This window comes from Oncorhynchus masou, unplaced genomic scaffold (genome assembly GCF_036934945.1).
Source record: "Oncorhynchus masou masou isolate Uvic2021 unplaced genomic scaffold, UVic_Omas_1.1 unplaced_scaffold_9698, whole genome shotgun sequence".
Lineage (NCBI taxonomy): Eukaryota > Metazoa > Chordata > Actinopteri > Salmoniformes > Salmonidae > Oncorhynchus > Oncorhynchus masou.
In genome coordinates, this window is record NW_027016204.1 from 1 (window position 1) to 7589 (window position 7589).

The following is a 7589-nucleotide window of genomic DNA, read 5'->3' on the forward strand; positions in this document are numbered from 1 at the left end:
TAGATCAGCACTCTGAGAAGTTTTATGAATATGGGCCCTGGTCCTCACCTGCCTTCAGGTCTGCTGACAATGTGCTCCTGTTTCATAATGACCAGGCCCTGACCCTGAGCCCTGGCCCTACAGAGGGCGCTCATGAGCACATCATCCTCTCTCTCTCTCTGTTGTTCCACCAGCAGCAGAATCCCTCTCTGTGATGAATACACACATCACCTCACGCATGGCTGGACTACTGCTGCCTGTCCACAGCCTCACCACAGTCAGTTAGGTACCCATAGTCAGACACTAGGTGTGTATCCCAAATGTCAACCTATTCCCTATATAGTGCACTACTTTTGACCTGAGCCCTTGTCAAAGTAGTGCACTATGTACAGAATAGGGTTCCATTTGGGATGCAAACCAAGGACAATGACTATGACTACTTTGTGATAGAAGGGCAATACGTTCTACTCTGCTGACCATAGCATTTTGTTACTAATGCCTTGTATTAAATACATGTCAATTCAATCGTCCCTCGGTGTAAATTGCTGATGTTGGTGGCTTCTCCAGTGGCCTGAGTTTAGGTGTGGAGCCCTTGGAACTGATTAGGTCTGTGTGCCCTTTACCTGCAGCCAGACTCCTTCACCCCGAGGCTTGTTCCAGATGTGCCATTAAACGCTTGTATGATGTCCATCTGAAGGACTTATTGGAAAATCGCATGTCTTTATTACATTGTAATTACATGTGTAAGTACAGTGTTTGGATGGATAAGTTGAATTATTATTTAATATACAGGGAATTGCTGACCTCTCAGCGAAAGTGTTTGTTTGTGTCCGAATGGCACCCTTCTATTTATAGTGGACTACTTTTGACTAGGGTCCCTACAGGTCTCTGGTCAAAAGTAGTGCACTACACAGGGAGTAATATGCCATTTGGGACTTAACCTGTATGTATTGTGATGCCTCCCCCACTTCAGTGAGAAGATTCGCTGGGAATCCTTGGCCAGCTGGACCCTCCAACCTGTTCCACAACTTTCCCCCACAGGGAAATCTGTATCCTTCAAACTATTGTCCAGATTCAACTCCAATTGCCGTTTTTAAGATCAACGGTGAAATTTTTTTAATGGCAAATTTGCCCTGAAATCAATAGGCCTGTGTTTGGATATCTCTCACATCCAAGTCATAGACTGTTCTCTCTGCTACCACACGGCAAGTGGTACCAATGCACCAAGTCTGGAACCAACAGCACCCTGAACAGCTTCAACCTGCAAGTCATAGACTGTTCTCTCTGCTACCACACGGCAAGTGGTACCAATGCACCAAGTCTGGAACCAACAGCACCCTGAACAGCTTCAACCTGCAAGTCATAGACTGTTCTCTCTGCTACCACACGGCAAGTGGTACCAATGCACCAAGTCTGGAACCAACAGCACCCTGAACAGCTTCAACCTGCAAGTCATAGACTGTTCTCTCTGCTACCACACGGCAAGTGGTACCAATGCACCAAGTCTGGAACCAACAGCACCCTGAACAGCTTCAACCTGCAAGTCATAGACTGTTCTCTCTGCTACCACACGGCAAGTGGTACCAATGCCAAGTCTGGAACCAACAGCACCCTGAACAGCTTCAACCTGCAAGTCATAGACTGTTCTCTCTGCTACCACACGGCAAGTGGTACCAATGCCAAGTCTGGAACCAACAGCACCCTGAACAGCTTCAACCCGCAAGCCATAAGACTGCTAAATAGCTAATCAAATGGCTCCCTGTATTGACTATATTTTGCACAAACTCTATACACACATACTGGACTCTACCCACACATACACTGACACCCCAACACACACACACCACATACGCTGTTGCTACTGTCTTATCTATCCTGTTGCCTAGTGACGTGACCCAAACCTAAATGTACAGTACATAGCTACCCCGTAGCCCTGCACATCAACTCAGTTTTTTTTTCACCTTTATTTAACCAGGTAGGCCAGTTGAGAACAAGTTCTCATTTGCAACTGCGACCTGGCCAAGATAAAGCATAGCAGTGTGACACAGACAACAACAGAGTTACATGGAGTAAACAATAAACAAGCCAATAACACAAACAAATCAATGACACAGGAGAAAAAAGAAAGTCTATATACAGTGTGTGCAAAAGGCCTGAGGAGGTAGGCAATAAATAGGCCATAGGAGTGAATAATTACAATTTAGCAGATTAACACTGGAGTGATAAATGAGCAGATGATGATGTGCAGGTAGAGATACTGGTGTGCAAAAGCGCAGAAAAGTAAATAAAATAAAAACAGTATGGGGATGAGGTAGGTAGATTGGGTGGGCTATTTACAGATGGACTATGTACAGCTGCAGCGATTGGTTAGCTGCTCAGATAGTTGATGTTTAAAGTTGGTTAGGGCAATAAAAGACTCAACTTCAGCGATCTTTGCAACTGCAATACTGGTACTCCTATATAGCCATGTTATTTTCTACTCCCTGTGCATAGCCATGTTATTTTCTACTCCCTGTATATAGCCATGTGTAATGGTTTTCCTCCTCTTCGTCTGAATTGGAGAGAAGGATCGGAGGACCAATATGTGGCGTGGTAAGTGTCCATGGTATTTATTTAAACACAAACTGAACACTCCATACAAAAACAATAAACGTACCGTGAATAACCGAAACCCGAAAACAGTACCGTGTGGTGTAAAACAATCACCCACAAACAAACAGTGAAAACCAGGCTACCTAAGTATGATTCTCAATCAGAGACAACTAACGACACCTGCCTCTGATTGAGAACCATACTAGGCCGAACACAGAAAACCAACCTAGAAACACAAAACATAGAATGCCCACCCAACTCACGTCCTGACCAATTCAAACAAACAACACAAATACTAGGGTCGGAACATGACACCATGTTATTTTCTACCTCCTGTATATAGCCATGTTATTTTCTACTCCCTGTATATACAGTGCCTTGCGAAAGTATTCGGCCCCCTTGAACTTTGCGACCTTTTGCCACATTTCAGGCTTCAAACATAAAGATATAAAACTGTATTTCTTTGTGAAGAATCAACAACAAGTGGGACACAATCATGAAGTGGAACGACATTTATTGGATATTTCAAACTTTTTTAACATATCAAAAACTGAAAAATTGGGCATGCAAAATTATTCAGCCCCTTTACTTTCAGTGCAGCAAACTCTCTCTAGAAGTTCAGTGAGGATCTCTGAACGATCCAATGTTGACCTAAATGACTAATGATGATAAATACAATCCACCTGTGTGTAATCAAGCCTCCTTATAAATGCACCTGCACTGTGATAGTCTCAGAGGTCCGTTAAAAGCGCAGAGAGCATCGTGAAGAACAAGGAACACACCAGGCAGGTCCGAGATACTGTTGTGAAGAAGTTTAAAGCCGGATTTGGATACAAAAAGATTTCCCAAGCTTTAAACATCCCAAGGAGCACTGTGCAAGCGATAATATTGACATGGAAGGAGTATCAGACCACTGCAAATCTACCAAGTCCTGGCCGTCCCTCTAAACTTTCAGCTCATACAAGGAGAAGACTGATCAGAGATGCAGCCAAGAGGCCCATGATCACTCTGGATGAACTGCAGAGATCTACAGCTGAGGTGGGAGACTCTGTCCATAGGACAACAATCAGTCGTATATTGCACAAATCTGGCCTTTATGGAAGAGTGGCAAGAAGAAAGCCATTTCTTAAAGATATCCATAAAAAGTGTCGTTTAAAGTTTGTCACAAGCCACCTGGGAGACACACCAAACATGTGGAAGAAGGTGTTCTCGTCAGATGAAACCAAAATTGAACTTTTTGGCAACAATGCAAAACGTTATGTTTGGCGTAAAAGCAACACAGCTCATCACCCTGAACACATCATCCCCACTGTCAAACATAGTGGTGGCAGCATCATGGTTTGGGCCTGCTTTTCTTCAGCAAGAACAGGGAAGATGGTTAAAATTGATGGGAAGATGGATGGAGCCAAATACAGGACCATTCTGGAAGAAAACCTGATGGAGTCTGCAAAAGACCTGAGACTGGGACGGAGATTTGTCTTCCAAAAAGACAATGATCCAAAACATAAAGCAAAATCTACAATGGAATGGTTCAAAAATAAACATATCCAGGTGTTAGAATGGCCAAGTCAAAGTCCAGACCTGAATCCAATTGAGAATCTGTGGAAAGAACTGAAAACTGCTGTTCACAAATGCTCTCCATCAAACCGCACTGAGCTCGAGCTGTTTTGCAAGGAGGAATGGGAACAAATTTCAGTCTCTCGATGTGCAAAACTGATAGAGACATACCCCAAGTGACTTACAGCTGTAATCGCAGCAAAAGGTGGCGCTACAAAGTATTAACTTAAGGGGGCTGAATAATTTTGCACGCCCAATTTTTCAGTTTTTGATTTGTTAAAAAAGTTTGAAATATCCAATAAATGTCGTTCCACTTCATGATTGTGTCCCACTTGTTGTTGATTCTTCACACAAAAAATAGTGTTATATCTTTGTTTGAAGCCTGAAATGTGGCAAAAGGTCGCAAAGTTCAAGGGGACCGAATACTTTCGCAAGGCACTGTAGATAGCCTTGTTATCTTCACTGTGTATTTATTTAATCCTCGTGTCACTATTTCTAGTTATTTTTTTTATATTTTTTTTTATCTTTTAACTCTGCATTGTTGGAAAAGGACACGTAAGCATTTTACTGTTAGTCTAAACCTGTTGTTTACAGAGCATGTAAAATAATAAAAATGGATTAGATATCTTATTTCTCTTAACTGTGCTCTCAGTATAGTAGCCTGGCAGTGTTGGCTGTGGCCAGAGGCAACAAGGATGGATATTGACTTATGTCCATTGAACTTCAGAAGCTGGAAAAAAGGGCATCGATGTGTCTCTTGGAACCCTTTTCCCCTTGACCACTGGACTGGTGAGCAATATGCCTGTCACATGATACAAATGAGATATGATTGGAAGATGCTGTGTAACATAAAGAAGTACCCTAGATTTGAGATGACACACGAGCCATGATAAGTCTTTTTTTATGACGTGGATGATGATTTAAGGCACCCCCCTCCCCACCCCCTCAGTTGAATGCATTTAGTTGTACAACTGACTAGGTATCCCTTGGGGTTATTGTATCAAAATAGAAGGTTCTGGATAATATGAGCCTTTGATTGAATTAATTGAGAGAATAAATATATTTAATTAAACTGAAAATGTATATCCAAAATAGTTGTTCGTTTTAACAAGTTTTTTTTTCGTGTTTGATTCCAGACCCTTTGATCGAGGTGGGAGACACCCCTTCCTCACTGTCTGCTCCAATCACAGCAGTGTTACCTGCCTGCTCGGCCACGTTGTGCAGCGTGCTGGGGAGATGCTGCAAGCAAGGGCCTGCCTGCACTGGTACCAGCACTATGGTGTGGAGGAGCAGGACTTTCAGGAGGCTTTGGACTCATGCTCAGCTGTCATGCAGGAATATGGCACTCAGTGGCACCCCGGTAGGGCACTCAGTGGCACCCCGGTAGGGCACTCAGTGGCACCCCGGTAGGGGCACTCAGTGGCACCCCGGTAGGGGCACTCAGTGGCACCCCGGTAGGGGCACTCAGTGGCACCCCGGTAGGGGCACTCAGTGGCACCCGGTAGGGGCACTCAGTGGCACCCCGGTAGGGGCACTCAGTGGCACCCGGTAGGGGCACTCAGTGGCACCCCGGTAGGGGCACTCAGTGGCACCCCGGTAGGGGCACTCAGTGGCACCCCGGTAGGGGCACTCAGTGGCACCCCGGTAGGGGCACTCAGTGGCACCCCGGTAGGGGCACTCAGTGGCACCCCGGTAGGGGCACTCAGTGGCACCCGGTAGGGGCACTCAGTGGCACCCCGGTAGGGGCACTCTGTGGCACCCCGGTAGGGGCACTCTGTGGCACCCCGGTAGGGGCACTCTGTGGCACCCCGGTAGGGGCACTCAGTGGCACCCCGGTAGGGGCACTCAGTGGCATCCTATTAGGTCTGCTAATATAAAGTCAAGCAGCTGTCTGTCATATATGTCTGAAAAAATGATGGCAGTGTTGGAATGGAAACCAGTCAGTCATAAGGTCAACTTGACACTTGTGTGAAGTGGACATGATGAACCACTATGGACTTTAATTCAGAGCCATAGAAGTAGGTTATGGCTTTGCTTCAATGGTCATTGTACAGTCAAATATTCCCACTAGTTTATTTATTTTTAATCCTGTTTCCCCTCTCATAGGTGATGATATTAAATATTGTATTTGTAATAAAATATGTATTGTGTATTTCAGATGTCTCACAAATGAATAGCCCATAAAGTAACCCATCTCCCCCAAAGGACATGGGCAGAACAAAATATGGAGATTGTTCCTCAGTCACTCTGAGAATGTGCTGTGGCGGGCAGGCTGCAAGCAATGCCGGTAGAAGAGGAATATTGGGACCGGGCCAAACCCTCCCTAACCCGGACGATGCTAGGCCAATTTTGCGTCGCCCCACGGACCTCACGGTCGCGGCCGGTTGCAACAGAGCCTGGGCGCGAACCCAGGGTCTCTGCTGGCACAACTAGCACTGCGATGCAGTGCCCGAGACCACTGCGGCACCCGGGAGGCTATTTTACCTTTATTTAACTAGGCAAGTCAGTTTAAGAACAAATTCTTAATTTTACAATGACAGCCTACACCGACCAAACCCTAACCCGGACAATGCTGGGCCAATTCTGCGCTGCCCTATGGGACTCCCAATCACGGCCGGTTGTTATACAGCCTGGAATCAAACCAGGGTCTGTAGTGACGCCTCTAGCACTGGGATGCAGTGCCTTAGGCCGCTGCGCCACTCGGGAGCCCAGTGGGGTGGACGGTGTGGTGAAGTGTTAGAGCTTTGCATCGATGGACATGATAAAGAAGAACCTGGTCCGGTGGGAGTGACATTTTTTTGTGAGTAGTGGATCTGTACCATCACAGAGGGATAGGCCATCGAGTGACGTAAGGTTGGCTTCTTAGCATATGGTTATCAACAGTACCGCAGCAATGGAACATACATCACAGAAAATAGAAGTTGTGGTGTCAGCTTGCAGAGAAGTATTTGGGTATATGAGATTTAACTTCAGAAGAGTTACAGGGTGTGTTGAGTAGTGGTGTCCCATCCTCCCAGGTCATTGGCATGGTGCAGGAGCAGATAGGGTAAACGTTTAGACACACCTACTCATTCAAGAGTTTCTTTATTTTTACTATTTTCTACATTGTAGAATAATAGTGAAGATGTCAAAACTATGAAATAACACATATGGAATCATGTAACCAAAGTGATAAATCAAAATATTTTCTTTTTTAAATTCTTCAAAGTAGCCACCCTTTGCCTTGATGACAGCTTTGCACACTTTTGACATTCTCTCAACCAGCTTCATGAGGTAGTCACATGAATGGATTTAAATTAACAGGTTGCCTTGTTAATTTGTGGAATTTCTTTCCTTCTTAATGCATTTGAGCCAATCAGCTGTGTTGTGACAAGATAGGGTTGGTACACATAAGATGGCCTTTTACCAAATAGGGCTACGTTCATATTATGGCAAGAACAGCTCAAATAAGCTAAGAGAAA

The 7589-nt window shown here is 44.9% G+C and overlaps 1 long non-coding RNA gene across 1 annotated transcript; it reads left to right on the forward strand.

Moving 5' to 3' along the window:
* The first annotated feature begins 676 nt into the window (after positions 1-676).
* Positions 677-5525, forward strand: LOC135538465 (uncharacterized). Its single transcript, XR_010455427.1, has 3 exons — positions 677-2571; positions 4781-4917; positions 5265-5525. It is a non-coding gene; the product is annotated as an uncharacterized LOC135538465 (long non-coding RNA).
* The last annotated feature ends 2064 nt before the right edge of the window (positions 5526-7589 follow it).